General features: G+C 53.3%; 1 protein-coding gene across 2 annotated transcripts in view; it reads right to left on the minus strand.

The window, feature by feature from the left end:
• The window catches only part of WFS1 (wolframin ER transmembrane glycoprotein), a 31,209-nt gene extending 26,665 nt beyond the window's left edge, over nucleotides 1-4,544 (minus strand). For both annotated transcript variants that reach the window (XM_045881512.3, XM_045881513.3), the window contains exon 1: nucleotides 4,377-4,544. The gene's annotated coding sequence lies outside the window, so the exon portion shown is untranslated. The remainder of the gene's footprint in view (nucleotides 1-4,376) is intronic.
• Nucleotides 4,545-9,920: the final 5,376 nt, after the last annotated feature.

Raw genomic sequence — 9,920 nt, forward strand, 5'->3', positions numbered from 1 at the left:
TCCCATGTAGGGGTGCCATGGGGATTAAGGGTGTGAAGGAAGAGAAAGTCATCTGCAAACTATGAAACATTAAAACGAACAATCAACCAACCAACCAACCAACCAACCAAATAAACCCAAGCTAGTTCTCCCAGGTGCTCCACAAGGACGTATTCCGTTGGAAAACACATTCTGGTAGGAACTGCAGGGACCCAACCACAGGTTGTGGCTGGCCTCTGGGCTAAGTATTACGCATATCGCATGGCAGTCAAAATAACTGTTTCAAATAAAATCTCTGCTTAGTAAGAATGGATGAATAAAAGAAAATTAATTTTCGGATTCTCTAAGAGTTGGTCAAGCCCTTTGGGGAGCAAAGGGCTTATTATTTTATTTTATTTTTTAAAGATTTTATTTATTTATTTGGCAGAGAGAGAGATAGCGAGAGCAGGAACACAGCAGGGAGAGTGGGAGAGCGAGAAGCAGGCTTCCTGCTGAGCAGGGAGTCCGATGTGGGACTTGATCCAGGGACTCCAGGATCATGACCTGAGCCGAGGGCAGTCGCTTAATCAACTGAGCCACCCAGGCGCCCAGGGCTTATTATTTTAAAGCAAATGAGACAATTCACTGCCAGGGTTGGGTCACAGGGAGGATCCCAGACCATCTCCTGGTGGAAGGACCCACACAGGGTCTGGCCTTTCCAGCTGTAACACGTTCTCTTTCCTGGGGTTCTGGGAGCCTGCATCTCATTCCCCTGGAGCACCTGCAGCCTTGCCTGGCATGCATCGGCGGCCTAATGTGCAAGGCACACCGGGACAGCCTGCCCTCAGGGAAGCAACAAGCTTATAGGACCTTGCTGTGTGACTTTAAGCAATTCCCTCCCCCCAGACCCCAGCATCCTGATGGCAAAACAGGAGCGTCTTCATCCAGCTTGGCCCCAGCTCCAAGACTCCTCCAACCTGCCTGCTGATGGGGCGGCCAACCCCACTGCCCCCTGATGGCCAGGGCGGTAGCCTGGAAACCTGTCATTGTGTAAGATCCAAAAAAACAAAATGGCTGGCATTCTTTCCACGTGAGTCCCAAGGCATATTTTTATCCCATCAAAACACAAAATACCAGCACCAAGGAGCTTGGCCGAGGAGCTGCCACCCCCAAGGAGGGCTGCAGGGACCATGCATCTATGGAGACATGGAGCAGAATGACCCCATGTGGCCTTCTGCCCCAAACGCTCTAATCTGAGTGCAGGCTGGCCCCCACTCTGGTCCCCCGGGGGGGCAGCCCCACCTCTGAAACGAGCCGCCACACTACCATCCCAGCCCCAGGGAATAAGCAGGGGTGCCCAAAGGTGTCACACACAAGGGGGTGTGACACCAGCAAACTTGCCAGCACCATGCAGAGATGGCAGTTAGGAACATTCCAGCCCCTCAGCACGGTGCTCCCCTACAAAGATGTTAACCATGACCCCGTATACAAATAAATGTTTAAAGTCGAGGCAAATGTTGGTGTAACACGGTTAAACAGGATTTAAAGCAGCATGAGAATTACCCTGTCTCTTTAGAATGAAAACGAAATCTACCTGCAGAAAAAGATGAAAGAAAATGTCCCCCGAACTGTTAATACTGGCTCTCTCTGGGTGGAGGGATTATGAGTGGTTTTATTTTATTCTTTTTCTAAATGTATTTCCCTGATTTTCTATGAAAAATGTGTAAGGTGTGTGAAGTGAAAACAAAACATATTTTAAAACCCGCCTGTGACTGAGCCCTAAGGGAAAGGGCCCAGGGGTTCCCAGGGTCTGAGAAGGCTGCTCCAGCATGGCCCGAGGCAAAGGGCTACTCCTCAAGACAAGGGCACAAAGCCCTTGGAAGCTCCCAGATACTTATTTTTGCTGCAGAGTATTAAGGGCCAAACCAAGGAACATTCCGATTCCACTCAATGTGCCAAGTCCATAGAAACAAAGTGGGAGGCAAGTTGGGAATGCCCAAATCCTTGACCAAGGACAGCCACGAGTGTCTGCCCAATGCCGAGCCCACACAGCACACCAGGCACCTGCTCTGAGCCCAGCCCCGGCGGGTCAGCAGACACGGATTGGGGGCTGATCCTTTGCTGGGCACTGTGCTGGGCCTCCCGGCCCCAGACAGCACTCCCATAGGGCTGGCCTTCGAGCAGCTCATGCCCAGTGGGAAGGATGACACCTAAACAGACAACTACAAAGATGGAGCAGCATTTGGGGTGCAAGCACCCAACGGGGGGGTCTCACTCAGCTTTGGAAGGCAGGGTAGGGATTGTGGAAGAGAGCCCCTGGCTCAGCCTTTAAGACAAGCAGGTGTGAGCCAGGTGAGGGTGGAAGGAAAGAGGAATGGAGGAGTGTGGGCATTCCAACAGGGGACTGCCCAGGAGAAAAGACAGCAGAGGGAGAGTGACCAGCCATGTGGCCAGGAAGGTGTGGATGGCTGGGAAGTGACCGCTGGGGATGGGACACAGGAATGAGAGAAGAGGCTGTGTGGGCAGCTAGGGCAGGTCCCAAGGGCCTGAAGGACTCCAAGCTTTGGAGGCAGAGCTGAGCCTAGGGCCAGGAGGAGTTCGGAAGGACAGTGCTGAGCAGGGAAGTGATAGTTAAAGAACCACTGGGGCTGTGTGGGGACAGGATGGAGAGCCCAGGAAAGGGGCTGGGTGACCATCCAGGGAAAGGTAAGGAGGCCTGGTCCAGGGCCAGCATCTGACAGCAGCTCTGGGGCCAGAAGAGACAGGAGTATCACCAACTGAATGTGAGGGGTGGGGAGCAGAGGGTGGCTTGGTTTGTGGCCGGGGGCCACAGCAGTGGTGCCACTTTCTGGGGTGGGGACGTGGGAGAGGGCGAGAGCCATATAAAGCATAAAGCTCCCTCCCTGTTATGATTCTTCTTATCACCATCATAGACCAGGGCTTGATCTCTGTCCCAGAGCTCAGGCACTTCTGGGGGCCGGGACTGAGCTGGGTCTCCTCTTTGACCAGCCCCCAAGGCCTGTCCAGCCCTGGCGTAGGAGGGGCTGGGGAGGCGTGAGCAGGGAGCCCTCCACATAGTCTTCCATCCTGGCAAAGAAGGTGTGATGTGGTCTCCCAGCAACCTTCCCTGTTTTCAAAGGTCCATCTGCTTGGGGGTTGGGGGGTGCAGGGGGTGCAGCAAAGGAGTGGTTATATAAGGGAACCTTCCTCTAAATCTCTGGTCAGACACCATGGGGCTCCCGTGAGAATCACAGCCCCTTAGAGACACAGGGGCCAGGACGGGACCGTGGAAAGCGTGGCCTCTGGGTTTCCGTTGATATGGCTCCCTCACTAGGGCTGCAGTGAGAACAGGCGACCAGCACGGAGGGTACCCAGGGCACTCTGCAAGTGACAGACCCCAGCAGAAGGGAAAGCCCTTTATAAACAGGCCAAATGCCAGGGGTCACTGTCCAAGGTGAGGAGAGGCAGGACTGGGCTTGCTAGAGGAGAGTGCAGATCAGGGTGCAAGTCTTCCCCCAGGCTCTTTGTGGTCCTGGGCAGGTCACCAATCCCCAGTAAGCCTCAGCTCCATCATGTGTCCACTGGGGCTATAATTCCCACTCCTATAAGCTGGGTGGGGGAGGGGAGTGTAAATATTGTACAAACGTTAGCTCCTTAGAATTTCTTAACATCAACTACAAAAACCGTTGGGAGGGCATGGTTTCATCACATCCCTAAGGGCTGGGCGAGATTCCTCAGAAAGTTTCCATCTGTCACAACAGAAATTAATGGTGCGGAGGGCCGGCGGTCGAAGGCCGGCTTCACCCCAGCAGGGGCCGGGAGGGACTGCCACTGCCCCTGCCTGCCCCCCTTACCGAGGAGGAGCCCCAGGGGGAGAGAGAGCGCCGCACTGATTCTAAGTGGGCTCTGGGGGGTTCAGCCTGACCCAGGGGCGGCCCCCTCCGGTGGGCCCGGTCCCCAGGGCGGGCTGGACCCCGGTCGCCCCCGCCGCCCCAACCGCGTCCCCGTGGGCACTGAGGGCCGCCCTGGGTCCCGCCGACGGCCGCGGGGGAAGGGCCATGACTGGGCACCTCGGGACCGGCGCTGCGGGGTGCGGGGAGGGGCGCCTCCGGCCACCCTCTGCCCACCCGCGGGTCCCCGGGGGCCACGGCTGCTGGCCTCTCGGTGCTCGCAGCGCGCGGGGTCCCGCGACTCCCGAGGGGGCGCGCACCCCCCCCAGGAAGTCTCAACCCAGGCCTGGGCGGGGGTCGCCGTGGGCGTCGCGCTGCGGGACCCCAGCCCCCCACTTTCTGGGGAACTTGTTGGGGGGGCGCTGGGAGCAGCCGCGCAGATGGAGAAACTGAGGCCCAAGGCGGGCGGCGCCTCCCGGGTCTCTTTCCAGTCCCCCGCGCGGCCGTCCCCCTCCTCGAAGTACTCACCCGCCCGCAAGTGGGCCGCACGCGACTCCGCGACGCCTTCGGACCTCAGGGCCTGTCGCAAAGTTGCTCGCGAGGAGCCGGGCGCCCAGAGGCGGGAGCTAAGCAGCCGGGCCGAGCTAGCGACGCGAGCTGCTGCGGGAGCCGGCGAGCGGGGCCCACCGCGGAGGGGCAGGGCCGGGGGCGGGGCCGCAGGCCGCGCTCCACTCCCGACGCGGCTCGCAAGACGCGGCGCCGGCTCGGCCCGCTGTGCGGCCGGCACGCCTGCCAATCACCGCGCGCCTCCGCCAATCACGGGGCGCCTCGCCTGGCCGCCGCGGACTGCCCCCTGGTGCCGCGGGGCCGCAGGGCGCCGGGAGGGCGGGTCCGAACCGCCCACAGCGAAAGTTTCTGAGCCGAGTCGGCCCCGGGCCGGCCCACCGCGTCGTGGCCCGGCCCCCGCCCCCGCCCCCGACCCGCCGGGCCACGCCCACAAGGCATTCCATCGCAGAGGGAGGCCCCTTGCCTCTGTCAACAGGTGGTTGGACCCTTGGACAAGACGCGGGCCACCTTTCACCCACCACTCTGGCCCCAAGGTCCCCAACTCCAGATTCATAATCGTTGCTATTGCAATATTAACTAACAATTGAGTGCCTGCTATGCGCCAGACCCCTAAATTCCAGCCCTGCCAGAGACGGAGAGGGCTCTCCCGATACAGGGATAGACAAATATGGCCCATTTAAATGTGTACAAGTAACCAAGTGCAGCTTTAAATGCACGAAATTAAACGCAATGTCGCACGCTTTTCACGAGGTAATTATGGGATTCGTTTAAGAAAAGATATCAGCCCTGATGCAAGGCTCAGGCAGTTTGGAAACGCTCTTCTTTCAGTCTCACCTCTGTGTCTGAGGAGGTGCAGCTTGGAGATGAGGGGAAGGGTCTGTCCTTAAGTCAGGGCCTTGGGAATGTGAGGTCGTGGCCCGTGACCCCCCCTGGGCTGTGTCTGCTCTGTGTCTGGTCCTCCTAGCCAACCTGGGATGCCTGTCCTGGTCATCATGACAGAACCTGGTTCAGAGTGGCTGCCAGAGATATGTTACCAACATGTGGGGAGCAAAGATCCCAGATGGTTTTGGAGATGGATTCTATATACTGAACACACAGCCCTGGGGACTTTCTTTCTTTCTTTTTTTTTTTTTTTAAAGATTTTATTTATTTATTTGAGAGAGAGAGAATGAGAGAGAGCACATGAGAGGGGTTAGGGTCAGAGGGAGAAGCAGACTCCCTGCCGAGCAGGGAGCCCGATGTGGGACTCGATCCAGGGACTCCAGGATCATGACCTGAGCCGAAGGCAGTCGCTTAACCAACTGAGCCACCCAGGCGCCCACCCTGGGGACTTTCATCAAAGCTGTGTGATTCACACCAATCACCTCATCTGATTCTTCAGCTGCCCCCCCCTCCCCCGGGGCTACCCCGTCTCATCTAAGGCTGTGAGGCTCACAGGGTAAGGAAGGAAATGGGCACAGAGCAGCACCTGCTCGGCCCCAGGTTCAGTTTTGGGGAGCTTTCATACATTGAGGTTTTCACTGCACCCCTAATGAGTGCATGGGGCTTGTTTTAACAATGAGAAAATTGAAGTTCAGACATGGGTAGTTATTTGCCCAATGCCACACAGAAATCTTTCACCTCTTATAATGTTTTTATTACAGAAAATTTGGAGAATTACAAAAGGTAAAAAGAAGAAAAAATCATTCAAAGACTATTACTGTTCATGAGTTGGGATCTATGCATATTGAAGAAGGGGTTTCCAAAGGTCCCTGTGTTCACACTGCAAGTGTGTGCACATACCTGTTTAATTAGGGCCAAGTCCTAGAAACAGAAGCACTGATCCTGGTAGGCTCTTTCAGGTCTCTAGATACATTTTTACAAAACAGATTTCTCAATATTGTTTCCAGTTCACATCTGAGGGGTACACACTGGCATGGGGAACTACCTTTCTAACCCCTTTCCTACTACAGTAAATGAAAAATGGCCTTCGTAACCTGCATTTCCATGCTAACTAATGAGGCTAAACTTTTCATGTTTCTTGATTTTGTTTTTTTTTTTAAAGATTTTATTTATTTATTTGATAGAGAGCAAGAGAGCATGAATTGGGGCGAGGGGGAGAGGGAGAAGCAGACTCCCCATTGAACAGGGAACCTGACCCTGGGCTTGATCCCAGGACCCCAGGATCATGACCTGAGCCAAAGGCAGATGCTTAACCGACTGAACCACCCAGGCACCCCTCATGTTCCTTAATTTGAAAAGCACCTACTTTCTGATTCATCTATTGGGCTTCTTAGGTTCTTTGAAAACCGATGAGATGAGTTCTTCTATTTCCAGCCTACCTTCTTTACCACCTGTCCTCCGCATCAGCTGGCAGGATGGGGGCAGACCTGAAAGGCCTGTGCAGCCCACCCTTGGGGCCAGCAGCCATCCTCGCACCTGGGAGGCTGGGAGCAGACAAGCCTCCTCCAGGGACATGGGAGCACCTTGCCAACACTGTCTTCCTTGTCTACAAGAACATAAGTGACTCGTCATTCACCCCCTTGCTGGTTGGCCACCACCCAGGAGACCACCATAGCCTGGTCCTTACGGGCCTGACACACGATCACAGAGAAGCCAAGACACTCCCCTTCAAGGGGACTCAATAAGCAGAGGACGAGGATGGGTTGAGCAGCCGGGGCCCAGCCTGGAGGCACTCCATGGAGCGAAAGACCTTGAAAATCATTGGCAGATTCAGAAGGAGAACCATCAGGGCGAAGAAAATGAGCCAAAAGGAAGATAACATGGAGCAAATGCCTTTCAGGGTGGAGGAAAAACACGTGAAAATCCTCTGGGAGAAAACGAGAGGCTGCGGGCAGTTCCAGGAGGGAGAGCACCTACCTCTCAGGAGCACCAGAAGGAGTTGGTGGGCAGACAGCAGTGAAAGAAACAAGGAAATTTCCAGAGGAAAATGTCTTGGGCTGAAGCTCTGCGGTGAAGGCTCCAAGGCCCAGAATGGGAGACCATAGCTAGCAGAGTTCCAGAAAGAACTAGTCCCAGGTGAAGGCAGGAGAACAAGCATAGTGCCAGTTCTTAGGGGACCTCGGAACAACTTCCAGGGACTGTGATGATCTGATCAAGGAACACTACCCCTGCTATGATGGAATTCTGCTGGGGAAAAAGAAAGAAAATACCCCACACGGCAAGATGCACAGAGGGTCCCTTTTATCCACAGAAGGTTCCCTCTCACTAAGACAATTCAAGTACAGCGGCGATCTCAAGATAGAACAGAAGCAGAGAACAGAAAATGCTGGTGGGCAGTGACCCCTGCAAAATGCTCGATTTAATCTAAATATGCCTGGGATTTTGTACGATAATTGCTAAGTAAGAATTCTTGAAATCTGTGCCCCATACTGTAAGGGAAACCCGTATTCATCTGGGAGTAAACATAGAATCAATCTCAGCCACCCCCGGAGTTGAAGGAGCAACGGGCCCTGGAGAAGTCGGAGGGATGTTCTCGCATCTGGTGGCAGGGAGAGGCTTGGACAAAGGGCTTGCTCTGCTGTGAGCAGGAGGGGTGGGAAAGGAAGAATCTTGTGGGGGGTGCTGTTACTGCTTACTTTTCCTACATTCACAAGGGAGTATCGGTGTAATTATGACTATCAGGAGCAGGAAGAGGCAGGAGGGGGGAGCAGGTGAGGGTGTCAAGAATGAGCAGGGAAGCAAAATTAAGGAAGGAGGAAAGAAAGAAATGATAGCAATAACAAAGTTCAGTCCAAGTAAACACAAAGTGAGGCAAAGTAAATAAAACCGCACATATTGGCTTTCGTATACAATGGGAATGGGCTGAATTTCCCATCAAAAGCCTATAAAATTAGGGTAAAAATAAAAATCCAATAAAGTTGCAATTTACAAGAAATGCCCTCCAAACTGACGAGAAATAGAGGCCCAAAGTGCACAATGTTTGAAAATTGAAATTAAAAAATGACAAGAATGGCAAATTTGTATTACATCAGGAAGAATTCAAGGCAGAAAGCATTCACAGGAACAAAGAGGGATATTACGTAATGGTGCAAAGTACAATCCACAAAGATTCAATAATCATAAATCTGAATGTACCAGAAAATACAGCGGCTCTGATGTGCTGTATTTTATGTGATGTGCTTTTATATGTCACGGTGGCCAGGCCATGGTACCTAGCTTTGGTCAAACACCAGTCTAGATGTTGCTCTGAAGATACCTTTTAGATGAGAGTAACATTTGAATTAGTAAACTTTGAGTAAAGCCGATTACTCTCTGCAATGTGGGTGGGCCACATCTAATCAGTTGAAGTCCTTAAGAAAGAAAGACTGAGGTCCCCTGATGAAGACAGAATTCTGCTGGCAGGTGGCCTTCGGGTTTGAGCTGCAACATCAACTCTTCCCTGGGTCTCCAGTCTGCCATCCTGCCCTGCAAACTGGATTTGCCAGCCCCCCAAATCGCATGAACTGATCGCTTAAAATAAATCTTTTTCTCTTTGTCTTTATAATGTGTGTGTGTGTGTGCATGTGTGTGAGTGTGTAGGGCAGGAAGACTGTCTTCCCTCCCCCACAGAGCCAAGCCCTGAGCTTGGATGGATGAATAAATGAATGAATGAATGAATGAACGAACGAACAAATGAATGAACGAATGAACAAGTTGCCCTATGCAAGGACCTCATAAGGAGCTCTTTCTTGTCATCAGGACAGTGCCCAGACTCTTTAATGTGACATCTAAATATGCCTCCCACACTTCAGCCCTCGGATTTTTTCTACCCGCTTTCAGAGTGCATTCATGCCCCCATCCCACTTCCTTCCCTACCTGCTGCTTAATCCGTCAATTTACCCAGCAGACATTTAACCACTTCCCACCCGTTCCAAGCCTTGGGCTGCAAGCCAAACCTACAAAGAAAAGTGAAGAAGGAGGTTGATGAGTTATCTTCTGGCGGAGAGCTGGGTTAGGGGCTTTGCAGACTGTCAGTGCACTAGACCGAAAATGACCCCCCGAGATACAGGTCCTGCTTCCCAGGACCTGTGCATGCTAGCTTATTTGGGAAAAGGTGTTTGCAGATGTGACTGGATTACATATGCTGTGTTTGCATGAGATGGGGCAATCCCCCAGATTCCTGGGCAGGCATCTAGATGCAATCACAGGTGTCCTTCAGGAGAGAGGTGGGGGCTGGGGGGATCCACCACACGCAGAAAAGGCAACATGGAGATGGACCAGGAGACATATGGAGATGATGGCCTTGAAGATTGGAGGGATGGGGCCATAAGCCAAGGAAAGCCTGCTGGCACCGGAAACTAAAAGAGGCAAGAAATGGATTCTCCTTGATTTTTTGGCCCAGTGATCCTGATTTCAGACTTCTGGCCTCCAGAATTGTGACAAAATACATTTCTGTTGTTTGAGCTCCCGCGTTTGTGGCAATTTGTTATAGCAGCCTTGGGGAACTAATATAATCAGCGATGTGGCAGAACTCTGGTGTCACTATTATCTGGTGTCCCCATGGGGGCCTGCAGATGAGCTTGG

Source organism: Mirounga angustirostris, unplaced genomic scaffold (genome assembly GCF_029215605.1).
Source record: "Mirounga angustirostris isolate CCGP_5_RB_7025 unplaced genomic scaffold, mMirAng1.0.hap1 SCAF_2, whole genome shotgun sequence".
Lineage (NCBI taxonomy): Eukaryota > Metazoa > Chordata > Mammalia > Carnivora > Phocidae > Mirounga > Mirounga angustirostris.